Source organism: Nomascus leucogenys, chromosome 4 (assembly GCF_006542625.1).
Source record: "Nomascus leucogenys isolate Asia chromosome 4, Asia_NLE_v1, whole genome shotgun sequence".
Taxonomy (NCBI): Eukaryota; Metazoa; Chordata; class Mammalia; order Primates; family Hylobatidae; genus Nomascus; species Nomascus leucogenys.
In genome coordinates, this window is record NC_044384.1 from 138,386,860 (window position 1) to 138,405,618 (window position 18,759).

The window sequence follows — 18,759 nt, forward strand, 5'->3', positions numbered from 1 at the left end:
TACTCTCGGTTCCAAGAGGGTGTCATGTATGCCAGAGGTAGGCGTTTGAAATATAATAAAACAAATACAGTGGTGCAATTCAAGTGCTCTAGGGCTCATGTGACAGCTACCAAATGGTAGACTGTGTTTGCAAGGGTCCAGTGAGGAGATGGGGACTTCTGTCCGATTCTTACTTTGGGATAAAATAGCATCTCACTACGATATGAAAAAACTCCGAATTCGGGTAGGGTTTCCCCATAGCGTTTATGGTGCCTTCTTGTTTGCTCTCTAAGTCTGTGTTCCTATGCCATCTACATGGATGGGTCAAAGACTGTGTTTTCTTAACCTTTTTGGTCAATCAGGTTGTTTTCCATATACTGAAGGAAGGTCTAAATTTACAAATATGAGAGGTGGCCTCTAAGAGTCAATACAGAGTTCTGTGCTCTGTTCTTAATAAAAGGTATTTTGATTTTCACGTAATTGTCCTGATATGACTTGAAGAGGGGAAATTTAAAGTGTGCGATTGTGATAAAGCAGATTGTGAAGATAACATGCTAGTTTCATGCCCTCATAGACTCTAATTTGTTCTGAATGCACATGAAAATCTTTCTCTCTGTTACACTAAACAATATTCCCCAGGACTGACAGAGAAAGTAAACAATGTCAAGTCGAACCATTAGGTAGGGAAGGCAGCAAAATATTTTAAATTTAACCATTTTATTATTGTTTAGAGGAAAACGTGGCACCCTAAAGAAATACAACTTTCCAATATAATTTTTTATTTAATTCTTTAAGGTATATGATCTCATTTGCAATTAACCGGAAGAAGTTTAAGATGTAAGATTTGGGAGTAAAAAATTCACAACTATAATTGGTTGACAATTTAAAAGAAAAGGTAGTTTCTTCATAGTTGTCTTGTTTAATAAACAATGCCGCAAATGAAAAGATTCTATAAATAATATCTTACTGAAGGTAATGCAAAAATATCTTGTTGTAGTTTAGCATTTTAGTTTGAAAGTAAGACTAATTCAAACATTTATGCTTCTGAGATTTCCTCTGACATTTTCATAAATAGCCTTTGACAGCTGATGAGAATAATAATATCCTCTAAGAATAAGAATATTATCCCTGGAAAGTTGTTCTCTTTCTTCTTATTTGTATATATTAATACTACGTTTGGGGTCAAAACATAACAGCAAGTGTAAATTAATGAAAACACTTAGAGAAAAACGGTCACTTTTTATGTGTGATGAAAAATCAAATGTTTTCACAACTCTAGCAGCAAATAGGATTTTTACAGGTCTAGGTCCATTGAGGGAAATAATTCTTTATGTTGACCAGGTTTTCTAAGAGCAGTATGGACCTCTGAAGTAATTCACACAGTAGAGAATCCAGATACTGTGCCTCAAAGGAAAAGACTTTGGCTATGACAACTGACTCTGATTTTGGGGGACCTGGACAATTTTGGTGTCGTCCTCACTCTTGGCTCATGGCTAGAAGCTCAATTAGTCAAATGAAGATTGACTTAGTGCACAGCCAAACCTCAAGAGCGCTTGCTTCCATCCCTTTCCCTCAAGCTTCTCCTCTGCACTCAACCCTTCCACTCACCAAACGTTAACTAATGGCTGCTAATGATCCACAAAAAGTCACTTCTCTGAACACCAGAGAAAATCTTTGTTATATGTCATACCACCTTGCCTTCGTGTGCAGAATAGAGGGCAGTAGAAAGTCCAAACCCTTTTCTTTATGTTGTGAAATTAATGAGGTAACAGGTAAAAAGTGTTTTTTAAGTCTCTGGAAGAGAATACTTCTGTTAATAGTACCTAGAATGTTATTTCGGTGATGATATTCCTGACTTTCATCAGGTTTCTCAAAAACTAATCTGAGATTTTAGTTTCTTTCACCTAACCAAAGGGTTTGGTCATGGGCTAACATTGTAAGTTTCCTTGTTAGGTATATTCTCATTCATTCTCTCTCTCTCTCTCTCTTCTCTCTCTCTCTCTGTCTCTCCCTCCCTCCTTCTCTCCCTCCCTCTCCCCTTCCCCCTTACACACACACACACACACACACACACACACACACACAGTTCTGCTATCCCAAATGATGTCATGTACAAAAACCATCATTTACATCTCCTTGTCTTAAACTCCCTTCTACATGAAACAGGGAGCCTGTCTGTTATTTTTAAGCATCTGCAGCCTTTTATAAACAACATACAGAATTGTTGCTAGGAAAAGGCCTTCAGTTTGTGAGGAAGGACAGATTAGATTGTCTTACTTGCATTCCCCTTTATATATGATCCACTTTTTCTGCCCAGTTACATCCCACAGGATTTCTCTTAATCCTATCCCCTACAACCATTATTCCCAACCCCAAGGTACTCTGTCTTCTTTGCTAAAAGCAGAGGATGGTATTGAGTTTTCAGTGAATTAGAACTTTGAGGATGACAGTGGTTGAGTGATGCAGGCGACAGCTTTTTGCTGGATGAAGTGTGCTTCCTTCTTAAAGCTCCTCTGTGCTCTCACCCCCTCCCGTTTGATTCATGGACATCTTGTCAGCAGGGCACATCACATTCCTGAAGGGCAGTTGCCTCTTAATCCTTCGACAGAGGGCCTTGTAGCCTGCTTTTGTGCCCACAGATCTCTTTATCACTCTTGTGAAACCTATGGATCACTTCTCAGAATAATCTTTTTAAATGCGTAAATAATATATGTAGTATTATAGAGGAAACCAATTATAGTGAAATACAGTTATCAAAGTTTTCAAAACATAAAATTATGATGTACTAGTATACCGTGAATGAATTATATAGAAGGATAATGTCTTTAAAATACGGAGAAGTAGGTATAAGTTAAAAGCTATTTTTGTTTGTTTTGTTTTTTGTTTTGAGACGGAGTCTCGCTCTGTCACCCAGGCTGGAGTGCAGTGGCGTGATCTCGGCTCACTTTAAGCTCTGCCTCCCGGGTTCATGCCATTCTCTTGTCTCAGCCTCCCAAGCAGCTGGGACTACAGGCGCCCGCCACCAAGCCTGGCTAATTTTTTTTTTTTCTATTTTTTGTATTTTTAGTAGAGACGTGGTTTCACCGTGTTAGCCAGGATGGTCTCAATCTCTTGACCTTGTGATCTGCCCGCCTCAGTCTCCCAAAGTGCTGGGATTACAGGTGTGAGCCACTGCACCTGGCCAGTTAAAAGCTATTTTTAAAGGCATGGGGCGCACACTGTTGTAATTTAACTCAACTAAGAACATTAAGTTGTGCATTAACCTGGTCTTTGACTCATCTCCTTGTCACTCATCATTATAGATAGGGAATCCTGGGAGGCAACGTCCACAGCTAGGTCACAAATTTGTGAACCTACAATTTGACTGTTTGGTGGCTGAATGACCACAAGGCACAGATCCGCCCAGTAGCTGGCCAGTAAGGTCACGTGAACACCTTAAATGTGTTATTCACCCAGACAAGCCTGGGTGAACACTTGTGGACAGGAAAATGCCAATCATGTACGATTTGGAGTAGGTCTCATAGTGACCATCACTGTGGAGGAGGGATGAATGTAAGTGATATTCTACGATATCTACAACAACTGTAAACTGATATGCAAATGTCCAGTTTCCATTGGTGGCAAAGTCACAGGGACAGCTAAGACCATTGAAGAGGGGCAGGATAATTTGCCAATATTTGTAAATTGGAGGAAATGCTACATTTCAGTTAGAGCTTAGTGACAATGCAAACATAATATTTCTTCATCCAAGTTCATAGGCCCCTGAATCTCTGTTTAATACTTGCTGTGGCTTTTAAATACCTGTAGTCAAAAATTCTCAGACTGAGATGCTAGGCTTTCCTATATAAGCTGGCTGAAATTCCTTGATGTACGTTTGACAAAGCTCCACAAACAAATTTGGACTGATAGACTGATAAGACTGCCTATAAGGAAAAATAAAAGAAATTAAAAATTGAGGCTAGAGAGCCTGAAAGTCAGGCAAAGCCAAGACTACACATGCACAGCTTTCTTCAGTTTAGACAGTGGAATGAACAAATAAGCTGAAAGAAATTAAATACTAGTCTTTTCTGTTTGTTTCTTGAGACAGAGTTTCACTCTGTCACCCAGACTGGAGTGCAGTGGCGTGATCTCGGCTCACTGCAACCTCCACCTCCCTGGTTCAGGAGATTCTCCTGACTCAGCCTCTCGAGTAGCTGGGATTACAGGCAACCACCATCTTGCCTGGCTAATTTTTGTATTTTTAGTAGAGAAAGCGTTTCACCGTGTTGGCCAGGCTGGTCTTGAACTCCTGACCTCAAATGATCCACCCACTTTGGCCTCCCAAATTGCCGAGATTATAGGCATGAGCCACTGGGCCTGGCCAATACTAGTCTTTATTTAACAACATCTAATAAAGTAAGAGCTACTAAATAGTATCAATGACACTGACTTTTTAAAAGAAGTGATTTCTTCTCTCAATTTGGGGAACATGACATATAAGGGAAAAAGTCTAAATGCCTCCACCTGATTGAGATATGTGGTGTCACATTATTTCCATAGCTAAACATTTAAGAGTCTGGGTACTGTGGCTCACGCCTGTAATCCCAACAATTTGGAGGCCAAGCAGGAGGACTGCTTGAGGCCTGGAATCCAAGACCAGCCTGGGTAACAGAGCAAGACCTTGTCTCTACAAAAAATTGTAAAAATTTAGCCAGGTGTGGTGGTGCCCAGCTGTAGTCCCAGGAGCTGAGTCAGGAGAACCACTTGAGCCCAGGAGTTCAAAGTTACAGTTAGCTATGATCATGCCAGTGCACTCCGGCTTGAGTGACACAGCAAGACCTCGTCTTCTAAAAAAGAAAGTAAAACAAACAAAAATATTTAAGAGAAAGAAGAAAAAACTGAATTGCTTATGAAGAGGGCAAGAAAATTTAGGTAAACCTCAATCCAAGTGAGAGTCAATAGACATAAAATAAATTCTTCAAGTAACTACATGAGGTTGAAATCTCCTGAGGTATTTTGTGGAGTATTCAGGATCATATGTCTTTTGCAAAATAGATTTTTATATTGCAGCTGATCAGTCCTCCAATTCACTAGCAAAATGAGTGCTGGACACACTCTGTGGTACATTGGCTCTCAGTTCAGTGGGGCATCGGGAATTCTGGCCCACCTCCGAGGAAGGGCAACCACAAACATTGACTCCTGTGAACTGTTCTCTGCTCCTTTGGTTCACAGTGAAAAGCAAGTAAGGGCATATGTAATGCCTTTTAACCATGAGTGATGTAGGCCTCAAAATATGCAGCCTCTTCTAGTAAACAAAGACTTTTCCAATCATAGGCAACACCAGAGGAGATTTTTAAAGACAGACAACCATTAGGGAAGCTTCATGAGATACTGCAATGTGAACATGTATCTAGATTAAGTTAAATGATACTGATTCGACAAAAAGAGCAGCATGTTGATGTCAAGGGTGGCTTTGATGAGAGAATGTATTATATAGTGGCTTAGAGAGTTGCCTGCAACCTCAGGCTGCCTGGGGCTCAGTCCTGGCTCTCGCACTGGGTAATAATAGGCAAGTCAGCGTTCCTTGCTAACACAAACAGGATAACAGTACCTATATCATGAAATGGTTTTAAGGATTAAATGAGCTACTCTGCAAAGTGCTTAGAAGAGTCATTGACATAAACTAAGCATTCCATCAGTTTCAGTTCGTGATACCATACTTCCTGAGGGCCTTCACCTTGTTAGCATGACACCCCTATAATTGGCTCAGGGCTTTTGGGCAAAAGTGGTTCAACCAGTCCAAAAAAAAAAAAAGAAAAGGTAAAATGTCAATGGCAAATGGAATAGATTTCTGTATCTCTGGAGAGAAACAAAGAAGGATCTACTGGAGGTGATTTTTGTGCAGATCTTTGTGGACTCCAAAAGGAAATGACTGGAGAATAACTGATTCCACACATTGATGAGGGAATCAGTCCTTGCATATGAGCTTGTCAACCTAGATATACGATATCTGAAAGTTTTCCTAAGCACGTTGGGACCTGCTTTGAAAATTGCTGTATAGATGGAGCCAAACATGGAAAAGAGCAGCAGCACCAGCAGGCCTGGGCTTTCAAGCACGTGGCTCAGCTCTGGTATGGGAAAAAATATGCTAAATGTCAAGGCTGCCACTTGAAAGGGATGTTTCGCACACCTCCCTTTCTGCAACAAGACTTCTGTGACTTTCTTTATTTAAAGGAGTATGCATGCACTGCATGGTCTGCACATTTTACCAAAGGCCACTGTAATTACAATACCTAGATATGTCCAAAATCAAAGGCCTGGTAGGAGGGTCATATTAATTTGTCACACATCTACTTAAGGATCTGAGTCTATCTCATAAAGCAAAGACTGGATTTAAACGAACATTCCTCTGGAAGTTCTCTATTCCAAATGAATTATTTAGGTATAGTTGGAAGTTAAACTTGAATTTTTTTTATTTTTTTATTTTATTTTTTTTTTGAGACAGAGTCTCTCTCTGTTGCCCAGGCTGGAGTGCAGTGGCACGATCTTGGCTCACTGCAAGCTCCGCCTCCCGGGTTCACGCCATTCTCCTGCCTCAGCCTCCCAAGCAGCTGGGACTACATGCGCCCGCCACCACGCCCAGCTAATTTTTTTTTTGTTTTTTGTATTTTTAGTAGAGATGGGGTTTCACCATGTTAGCCAGGATGGTCTCGATCTCCTGACCTCGTGATCTGCCCGCCTCAGCCTCCCAAAGTGCTGGGATTACAGGCAGGAGCCACTGCGCCTGGCCATGTTTTTAAATTTCTTAGTCTAATTGCTTCGTTTTAATAATAATGTGTCTTTTTTTTTTTTGATAGAGTGTTGCTTTGTTTCCCAGGTTGGAGTGCAGTAGTATCATCATAGCTCAATGCAGCCTTGAACTCTTGAACTCAGCAATCCTCCTGCCTCAGCCTCCCCTCAGCAGCTAGGACTATAGGGTTGTGGCTAATCTTTTGATTTTTGTAGAGGTAGGGTCTTTATCACCCAGGGTGGTCTCAAACTGCTGGCCTCAAGTGATCCTCCCAGCTGGGATTATAGGCACAAGCCACTGTGCCCAGCTTGTCACTCTTGAAGAAAGAAGATACGCCATTCAGCTGGCATATGCTGGAGTTGTTTGTGTGTGATGATGATGGATTTGCATTGATCCCTCTGTGCTCTTCCCTGTAGCTCAAGGACAACCACTGACATTTCTGAAGCTGTAGTTACTAATGAAGACCTAGCCATGTAAAAGAACACAGTCATTTAGCCCCATAATTGTCAAACTCACGACTATAGTACTGCTTTTACTCTTCTTAGGCACAGCCTAAGAAGGCATGTGCTTTCTTAGAATATGAATGAGGCCGGGCGCGGTGGCTCACACCTGTAATCCCAGCACTTTGGGAGGCCCAGGCAGACAGATCACGAGGTCAGGAGATTGACACCATCTTGGCTAACACAGTGAAACACTGTCTCTACTAAAAATACAAAAAATCAGCCGGGCGTTGTGGTGGGCGCCAGTGGTCCCAGCTACTCGGAGGCTGAGGCAGGAGAATGGCGTGAACCCGGGAGGCAGAGCTTGCAGTGAGCCGAGATCGCGCCACTACAGTCCAGCCTGGGAGACAGAGCAAGACTCCGTCTCAAAAAAAAAAAAAAAAAAAAAAAAACATGAATGAAGTGTGGAACCCAACAGTAGGTGGCTGTCATCATTTGGATGTGCTGTTGATGAGTGTCTAAGTGCCAGAAACTGTGTTAAAACCTCCAGAGGCATTTTCTCATTTAATCTTCAAAATAATTTGGAGAAATAGGTACTATTTGAGTACCACCTAAGTTAGGACATTTTTTGCTACCTTAAGATTCCATTAGTAAATGTCCACGGAGAAAGATCAGAAACTTCCAAGCTTGTCAATCGTCACTATTTAATCCCACAAGGATTTATTGAGCATCTTTTGCATGCAGAACACTGTGCTAGGCACTGAATGGCGAACACAACAGACACAACCGTTGCCCACTGGCCACAAGTATGACCCGTCGGCACTAACTTGGAACTCTAGGGAGCATGAGCTGTTTATGAAAGAAGAATTGTACAATGTCTCTTGGTCACTGAGAGGCATCTGAGACTCATCACTGAGTTAAATCAGCGATTCTCAGCTGCAAGGGGGCAATATCAGAAAGGGGCATAGGTAGCGTTTAAAAATATATTCAATCAACATATTGTATTAATAGCACATGCTGAACCTTGCAAAATGCTGAAGATAAACAAAGGAAGTGGCCAGGCGCAGTGGCTCATGCCTGTAATTGCGGCACTTTGGGAGGCCGAGGCCGGCGAATCACGAGGTCAGGAGATCGAGACCATCCTGGCTAACACGGTGAAACCCCGTCTCTACTAAAAATACAAAAAAAAAATTAGCCGGGCGTGGTGGTGGGCGCCTGTAGTTCCAGCTACTCGGGAAGCTGAGGCAGGAGAATGGCGTGAACCCGGGAGGCGGAACTTGCAGTGAGCCGAAATCGCGCCACTGCACTCCAGCCTGGACAACAGTATGAGCCTGTCTCTAAAACAAAGAGAGGCAAGTTAGTGCATCATCCTTAATGAACTGGCCATTCTCCTCTTTATAAGACAAAAAGACTTGTTATTCCAAAGTGCTATAAGGTTGTATTTTTAATCTTTTTTTTGAGACAGAGTCTCGCTGTCGCCCTGGCTGGAGTGCAGTGGCGCGATCTTGGCTCACTGCAAGCTCTGCCTCCTGGGTTCACGCCATTCTCCTGCCTCAGCCTCCTGAGTAGCTGGGACTACAGGCGCCCGCCACCTCGCCTGGCTAATTTTTTGTATTTTTAGTAGAGACGGGGTTTCACTGTGTTAGCCAGGATAGTCTCGATCTCCTGACCTCATGATCCGCCTGCCTCGGCTTCCCAAAGTGCTGGGATTACAGGCGTGAGCCACCGTGCCCGGCCAATCATATTTTTTAAAATGACATACTGACTTGTTTTCAAAGTTTAAAAGTACTAAAGTCTAAAATATGCCACTATCTAACATACAGTGATCTCAACTGATTTAGAAATCAGAATGAACTAAAATTAGAAGTTATACTTTAAATATTTCAATTTACACATGAGATTACCCTCAGAGTTTAGCACATATGGGCTGTGGAACTGAAACACATTGTCCTGAGTCACTGTTGATTCCACAGAATTTCAGCCAACAACAGAACCACTCTCAATAAAAACAAATTATCAACTTCTAGACAATCAAAATCACCAAGATATAGTGAAAAGACACGGCATTATTATTGCTTGGTGAAATCTTGGTTGGTGATTTTTGAAAGCCCTGATACCATAACGTAACCCTTCTCTGTTGGTTCTTTATTTACATGAGCACATCTAGGCAATTGCACACACACACACACACGCACACACACTCCTCAGGAATCATATGACTTCAAAGAACTTTTCTTTATAAAAGATTAAAGATTCCTGAGTTATAGGTTGCTGGTGTAAAAGTCATAACATCTGATTGTTGACACTATGCAGTGGGGGGAACAGCACATTTTATGGTGTCTAGACTTTGTTTTATCTGGTTGATTTTTGGTGACATGTTTAGCTTTTTGTAGACAATTCTCAAATTACTGACTCAGCATTCAGTGTGGTTCAGTTTATCGTGATCCATCATCTCTAATCTAGTTTTGAATAGCAGGATGTTGTAGGTCCAGATTGAAGTGTGACCTTTGAATGTTTTTCATTCATGGTTGATTACTATATCCTAGAGGTCTAGACAGTGTTATTGGTTTCTCACCAACATAAACATCTGGCAGAAAAAAAAAAGAGCTAAACTAGATGAGTAAGAACATTCCTAATCTACCTTTACAATACGCTATATTTAAAATATAACTTTTTTGCAAAATGCAGCCCACCACAGGTCTAAAAGTATGCCATCAAACATATTGTTTTTCAGCTCTGATAAGACCTCTTTGGACTCTAATGTTTCACTGATGAAAACAAGTTTGAACATGTAATTTCAGGCTGCACTAGAAACATCTTTCTTTTGTGCTGTTACAAGAAGCTAGAATTTCATTTAGTGAATTCCAGCCAAATGAAATTAGCAGGTGCATGTCAACTCATGTGTAGCTCATGGCTGGACAAATGGGTTGGTAAACCAATTAAGATGAGGAAGACCAACTCATATGTAGCTCATGGCTGGACAAATGGGTTGGTAAACCAATGAAGATGAGGAAGACCAACTCATATGTAGCTCATGGCTGGACAAATGGGTTGGTAAACCAATGAAGATGAGGAAGACCAACTCATATGTGGCTCAAAAAAAAAAAAAAAAAAAAAAAAAAAAAAAAAAAAAAAAAAAAAAAAAAAAAAAAAAAAAAAAAAATGGCTGGACAAATGGGTTGGTAAACCAATGAAGATGAGGAAGACCAACTCATATGTGGCTCATGGTGGACAATGGATGAGGAAACCATATGATGGGACAAATGGGTTGAGATAAAACCAAATGAAGAAAAGGGAAACAATGAAGATGAGGAAGACCAACTCACATGTGCTCATGGCTGGACAAATGGGTTGGTAAAAAAAAAAAAAAAAAAAAAAAAAAAAAAAAAAAAAAAAAAAAAAAAAAAGAAGAAAAACATATGTGCTCATGGATGGACAAATGGGTTGGTAAACCAATGAAGATGAGGAAGACCAACTCATATGTGGCTCATGGATGGACAAATGGGTTGGTAAACCAATGAAGATGAGGAAGACCAACTCATATGTGGCTCATGGATGGACAAATGGGTTGGTAAACCAATGAAGATGAGGAAGACTGGTGATGAGGCCAAACCCAAGGCACACGGGCATTAGTTATCAGGCCTTCTAATGTTATCATCAGGCCTTCTAAATTTTATTTCACCTAAGTTGACTTCAAGATTCTAACAGTTTTTTATTGTATTAGAACTGTGCAAAGGGCTTTCTTTTTTGTTTGTTTTTTCAATACTAAGTCTTGCTCTATTGCCCAGGCTGGAGTGCAGTGGCAGGATCTCAGCTCACAGCAACTTCTGCCTCCCAAATTCAAGTGATTCTTGTGCCTCAGCCTCCCGAGTAGCTGGGACTATAGGCACCTGCCGCCATATCTGGCTTATTTTTGTATTTTTAGTAGAGATGGGGTTTCACCATGTTGGCCAGGCTGGTCTCGAACTCCTGACCTCAAATGATCCTCCTACCTCAGCCTCCCAAAGTGCTGAAATTACAGGTGTGAACCACCATGCCCAACCCAAAGAGCTTTCTTAACAGCCAGAACTTTCCAGGATAGAGTAATGTGCTACTGTGACAAAGGCAGAAACTAGGCCTTTTTCTTTCTGTTGGGGCTACCAACCCCATCCAACCAAACGACAAGCAAAACATGCCCAGAGCCATGAGTACCAGGTAAAGAATGTGGATGATAACATCACAACCCAGAATGCTTCCCTTGTAGATGGAACACACATCCATGTCATGACACTAACACTGGAAATTTTATAATTAGAATATTATAAGTTTATAAAATATGCATTAGCAATTAATTCCAATTTACGTACAAGAGTTACTGCATAGTATTTTTTCTTCCTTTTTTTGTTTGCTAAAGAAACAAAGGCAGAGAAAGGTTTCCTTTAGTTCTTCAGTGATTATGTGTATAAATTGATGACTTAGAACTTAAGACTATGTTTCCAGCAAAGCTCTTTGCCTCCGCATAATCATTGCACAACTGAAGATAAACATAGAGGGTAAACAGCAGAATAATTATGTCAAAGCAGTGCCTGAAAATCCATTGTAAATGCCCTTTGCACTATTTTAGACAATAACAACATTCTATGACCAACCACCCTGTGCATACCCCAAGGATTAGCATATCATAGCCAAGTGTTAATACACTGGAAGATGGAAAAATTAATTTAAATAAAAACATTTAATTTAACAAGGAAGGAAGGAAGGAGGGAGGGAGGAAAGGAAAGGAGGGGAGGAGAGGGGAGAGGAGAGGAGAAGAGGGAGAGAAGGGGAGGGGAGGGGAGAGAAGAGGAGAGGAGGCAAGGAAGAAGAGAAGGAAGAAAGAAAAGAAAAAAAACACCCCACAGCCTAGGAAGGACATTTGCAGGAAGATGATGGTAAACGGCCACATGCTGTCTTGAAGACTATGACAAATGGATCAAAACTGGACACCCACTTTCTCAGCCACTACCACACACATTCCGAGCTCCCATTCTTGTGAGGCCAGTTCACAGAAAATGTTTTTATTTCTGTGACCCTGAGCAGGACTCCCACTTTGCTGCATAAAGTATTTTCTGAGTGAACCTTCGTGGCCTTCCATCCTCATTAATCTCTACCACCTACCCACACATACTCCCACTCTCAAACTTCTTTTGTGATTGTCTACTATTTTTCTTTACCCATTTTTTTATTTAAAGTAAGATATCGAGTGTAATAAGCTCATAATGTATAATTTGTCCTTGTGTGTAAATACTTTCTTTGCCCTGTTCCATATTTCTCTCCCTATTCAAACTTAAAAATATTTTAGTGAATTAACAAAACACCATAATTTAAGCTATCCCCTTGTCTTGAAATAAAGTCCATGTTTTTAAACCACATTAAGTAATGTCTCTGTGTTTAAATGGAGCTTACGAAAATAGCATTTGACAACTTTTATTACTATAGGAAAAAGCTGACCCATACGTTGTACAAATTGAGCTCTGAGGGTCAGAAGCCAAGTGCTTTTAATAACTTTTGAAGAGTAGGTAATCTCTGTTCACTTTGAAGACTGAAGTATGTACTAATTGCTTTTGTAAAGTGAAGGTGATGTTGCTCTAGTTAATGGGCCATGCAGTTCTATCCTGGGACATTTAATCCCAGTGTCTCATGTGGCTTAAGTTGCTGTTTACATAACATACTCATTGTTTTTTGATTCAATATCATTTGGTTAACGCTTGGAATTGTTATCTTTGCTTCCCAAAAATCTTTTCTCAAAAAATATCTTTAGATGGTTTATCAATTAACTAATACCAAGATTATTTTACTAAATATTTTAAACATCCAAGATTCTCATGTATCTACCACTAACTTAAGTAATAAAACATTGCGGTTGCTGTTACAGCCCCATGTGTGCCCCTCCTGGGTCACATTTCCCTCCTTACCTCCTCTGCCGCTCCCCCTGAAGTTCTCCAGTCCTGAACTTGGTGTTTAATCAGTCTCATACTGGCTTTATACTAGTTACACATTTAAGTGTCCCCAAACAATATTATTTTGCACATTTAAAAGTTTTAAGTGTCACCATACTGCAAATATCTTTCTGCAGCTGTCTTTGCTCAGAATGACATTTTTGAGATTATTCATGTTTGAACACAAAGTTCCTTATTCTGGGCTGGGCACAGTAGCTGACACCTGTAATCCCAGCACTTCGGGAGGCCGAGGTAGGTGGATGACCTGAGGTCAGGAGTTCGACACCAGCCTGGGCAGCATGCTGAAACCCCATCTCTACTAAAAATACAAAAAAAAAAATAGCCAGGTATGGTGACTGCTGCCTGTAATCCCATCTACTCGGGAGGCTGAGGCAGCAGAATTGCTTGAACCCGGGAGGCAGAGGTTGCAGTGAGCCAAGATGGTGCCACTGCACCCCAGACTGGGTGACAGAGCAAGACTCTGTCTCAATAAATAAATAAATAAAAAGTTTCTGATTCTTATTGCTGTCATATAAATATGCCATAATTTACTTTTTCATTATCCTGTTGAAAGGCATCTATGTTGTTTCCAACTACGTGCTTGCATAAGTATTTGCTGTTATGAATATTATTGTCAATATCTCTGTGTGCACATGGGTAGAAATTTTTCTTTGGTAGAGTAATTCATCTAAAGATGGAATTTCATAGTCTAAGATATGTACATCTTATATGGCCAGTGTTCAACATATATTACACATCCACCAATGGTATATTAGAATGCTAATCATTACAGAAAAGATACTTTTTCAAATGCTGTAAAAGTGGCAGAACATTTTCTTTAAAAAAACATAAAAATAAAAATGGTACGAATAAGATATTACCAAAGTCAAGTTTACATATTTTTATCTATTATATATACATATAAGTTTATATATACATGCACATATATACTTATATATACAGATGTACCGATATAAATTATTATATATCTTATAAATATATGATGAATAGTTTTTGAATTACTAATTGAATTCAGCAAAGACTGATGAATAAATTTGGAATGAAACTTACAAATAAGTAATAAGTACTATTTCTCTCATCTTACTGTGGTTTTTTATACAGGTCAAGCTAAAATATAACTGTCTATTTAAAGATGATAATAATATAAAGTTCATTACTTGGGTATAAACACAGCTAAGGTAGGTGCTGAGGATAGGAAATGGAAGGAGACACCATCTGAGAATTAGAAAAAAAAATGTAATTCAGAGATAACCACTTCACAATAACTTAAGTAACACTGATAATAATACCTAACACAATATTTCCTCCCTCCCAAAAAACTCTTGCAGGCTTCCATGGAGAACAAGTGGACAAATCTGCCATAGGGGACTGACTATTTGAATGTCATTGAAAAAGCAATCCTTTCCCCAAATATTGGATAAATTATCAAGTGGAGGAAGCATTAATTTGTCAAAATCAACATAGAGTATACATTTTTATTCTACTCTATTAAATGCACTAGTAACACTTCATTTTTAAAACGTCTTCTATAAGCAAACCATCATGTCTTAGAATGATATGCATGTTAAAATCCAGTGTTTCTATCTCAGCATCTACTAAGAGAGATTCATAACTAGTGATGGTTATTCTGTTTTGAAGTTCAAACTACTGCCTGTGGACATGATGACCTCTGTACTTGCATTTGTTGTCCATCAAGTAGTCTTTCTTCTGATCATATTGGTAAGTTGGGAGCAATACACTTCATTATGTTTGAATGTCATCTTAAAAATGGTGGTTCATGAGCCAGGCGCAGCGGCTCATGCCTGTAATCCCAGCACCTTGGGAGGCCGAGGCAGGAGGATCGCTTGAGCCCAGGAGCTCAAGGCTGCAAGTGAGTTATGATTGTGCCACTGCACTCCTGCCTGAGTGCCAGGACAAGGCCTCATCTCTAAATAAAAATAAACAAAAGATAAAAATGTGGCTCAATCAACTCTGCATAGTTTCCCGGCAATATTGGTGAATTTGCAATTTTCTTAGTTAAATGACCTCCTTTTCATTTTACTAAGTTGTCCATATATCATTGCTTTAGAATGTCAACTCCAGAAGGACACAAGTCAAACTTCGTAAAAAAAAAAAAAAAAAAAAAAAAATTTGGGAGTTTTCCTCAGGATCATGTGATTATCAATTTTCCTCCTAATTTTAATGGCTTTTATCATTTCTTATGAAATATGTTCCCCTCAAGCAAGTCTTTAAAATAGTTCTCGTCTTCAAAATATAAACCCCTATCTTTTTTTAAGTCTCCTAAGTTCAGTTAGAACTTCACTCTAATAATTACCATTTGTATCCTTCATTTACATATTCAGTCACAACCAATATAGAAATTATTATTTTTAGCACACACCATAATTTGACATTTAGAACTAACACTGTCCCCTACTACACAGTGGCACTCTTACCCCAAGAGAGGGGTCAAGGAAGAAAATATAACAAGGGTTTTTAAGCTGATTTTTTTAGGACTCAGAAAGTAGGTGAGATTGACATTTTGCCTCAACTTCTTGATATCTAAGCTAAACACCTATTAGACACATTCAATGCTTAGAGCTTTTCCTGAATTATTATTTAATGCTTAATAACTCTATGAAGTAGATTCTGTTATCATCCTCGTTTTACAAATGCTGAAACACGTCCTGAAATTTTAAGTATGTTGCTCCAAATCACATAACATGTCAAAAATTGAGCTTTTTGTCTTTCCAACAAAACTTGTGTTTTTCATCTCCATTCACAGCAGTTAGTTTTGTCTCCTCTCTTCTTTCATACCCCACATTTCTTCCATCAGCCAAACCCATCATCTGTACCTGCAAATGCATCTAGACGCTGACCACTTGGCACCACCCTCACTGCCACCACCCTGGGCCAAGCCACCATTGCCTCGCACCTGTGTTCTTACAGTCACTCCTCAGCTGGCCTCCCCACCTCCACCCTTGCCCCACCCCCTGTAATTCATTCCAAACATGGCGACCAGAGTGATATTTATAAACATAAACTATATCCTGTCACTCCTCAACTCAAAACCCTCCACTATCTTTCCCTCACACAATAAAATCCCTTCTATGGCCAAGAAGTCTCTGCCTGACCTGGGGCTTGCCTACTCTTCCCACTTCACCTTTTTCTATCCTTTCCCCTGTTCACTTCATTCTATACACTCTGGCCTCTTTGTTGTTCATGACAATTGCTGTTCGCTCATCTTAAAAAATTCTTTTCCCAGACAGTTACATGGCTCTCTCCCTTAATTTGTTCAGGTCTCTGCTGAAACGTTACCTCTACTGAGAGGCCAGTCAGGACGACTCTATTAAAACGGCATTCTCCTCTGAACCAATTGCTATCCACTTCTGGTATATTACATGTGTTTGTTTAGTGTCTCTCTGTCCTTTCAGAATGTAAGTTCCCCTGTGAGACCAGGAACTTAGTATTGTGCATCTTCGTATTCCTAGTGCTTAGAACCGTGCCTGACACGTTAACCTTCGTTGAATGACTTAATCAGTGGACAAGTATATAAACCAAAAGGCATACACACAGATTGCCAAAAGCAAGAATGCATATAGTAACATTATATGTTAAAATATGCAAGCACACCTTCTAGAGAACCAACTAAAAGATAAAATAGATATTGGGAATTTGAAGCAAAGCATCTATCTCACATTTTTTCTGAATCAATCAAAATACCCAGAAGCTATTTGAATGAGTTACCCCTCCCTTATATATCACATACATTTTTTTCATAAGCTATCTCGAAATTATGTTCTTTCTTCTATGTTGTTGATTCCTGAAACTCAAAGTACCATATGTATAAATGATATAGTAGTTACACTTTTATCCTTCGAGCATCAGTTGGATATTTCTTCCTTCCTTTATCCTCCTTTCCTCCTATCTTGTCCTATCCTCACCTTTAAACTCTAATTCTATATTTCCAACTGTCTATTGGACATTTTCCAGTAGATGGGTGTCACACAGCATCACATTAAAATGGAATTAACTTCATTATCTCCAAAATTAACTTCATTATCCTTTCGTATCCATTCATCTTCTACAGGTGGCCTTACCTCTCCATCCCTCATGTGAAGTCAATCACAAAATCCTGTCCTGTCCACCTTCTGTATGTCTCTGCGTCTGCCTTGCCTTTCTAGTTCTATGTACACTGTGAAGGCACAAACTGCCATCGTTCTTACCTAAAGTTAGGATCTTCTGAGCTTGTCTCTATGACCTTAACATCTGCCACTTCAATCCATCATTCATACCACTGCTCTCTTCACTGTTTCACTGTTTTTGCTCAGAAACGATCAAGATCATGCAATTATTGCGGCACTATTCACAATAGCAAAGAGTTGGAACCAGCCCAAATGTCCAACAATGATAGACTGGATTAAGAAAATGTGGCACATATACACCATGGAATACTATGCAGCTATAAAAAATGATGAGTTCGTGTCCTTTGTAGGGACATGGATGAAACTGGAAAACATCATTCTCAGTAAACTATCGCAAGGACAAAAAACCAAACACCGCATGTTCTCACTCATAGGTGGGAATTGAACAATGAGAACTCATGGACACAGGAAGGGGAACATCACACTCCGGGGACTATTGGGGGGTGGGGGAGGGGGGAGGGACAGCATTAGGAGATATACCTAATGCTAAATGACAAGTTAGTGGGTGCAGTAAACCAACATGGCACATGGATACATATGTAACAAACCTGCACATTGTGCACATGTACCCTAAAACCTAAAGTATAATAAAAAAAATAAATAAATAAAATATACATGAGAAGACAAAAAAAAAAAAAAGATCATGCAATTTCCAAGCATATCAAACCAAAGCACCTCTACCTGCTTGGGAAGATTTTGTTATCTGGCAACATTCTATTTAGCCATTCCTGTCTCCTTGCTGTTCCGCGAAAGCACTGTGTTCATTCCTCCTCTGCTGTTTGTGTGTTTTCTTTAACAAATGTACCATGATCCCCTTCATCCAAATTCCTTCTGCTTTTCATTTCTCCTGCTCTTGTAATGTCTAGAACAATGTCAACCTTTACTGATGTCCACTTCATCTGAAGTCTTGTAGCACTTACTGATTTTTTGAAGTTTGTAATTAATTACATGCTTATTTTTATTTCTATTTTTGGCTATTTCATATTTTAGCCTTCTTTACCTAAGTAGATAGGAATATACTTAAACAGAAAAAAAAAACACATCTGTTGTACTTGTATATAGTGCTGGTATGCACCCTCATAGTTACCAGTATTGTTTTTTCTCAGGCTGCATAACACACACCAGTTCAAATAAGCCAACATTTCATTGCTTTCTCAGATGAAGCAAGTCTACATTTCTCAGTAGAACGAAGCCTACAATTTAAGTAGGGCAGGTGGAAAAGAAATGAAGGAAATGAGACAGATTTGGAGAAGCTGTGAAAATTTAAAAGACTGTAGTATCTTTTTAAAAAAAAAATGTTAATAATAAAGGTCTTCTTCCGCACACCCCATAGACAGAGGTGGATTTATCATACAGCTGATGAATTTTCAGGATCTATCACTTGCATTGACTCTTCCAAGGCCCTAAAG

At 39.6% G+C, this 18,759-nt stretch overlaps 1 protein-coding gene across 1 annotated transcript in view; it reads left to right on the forward strand.

The window, feature by feature from the left end:
* Nucleotides 1–18,759, forward strand: part of LOC100598737 (rho GTPase-activating protein 7) — a 196,219-nt gene that overhangs the window by 795 nt on the left and 176,665 nt on the right. The window lies entirely within an intron of this gene.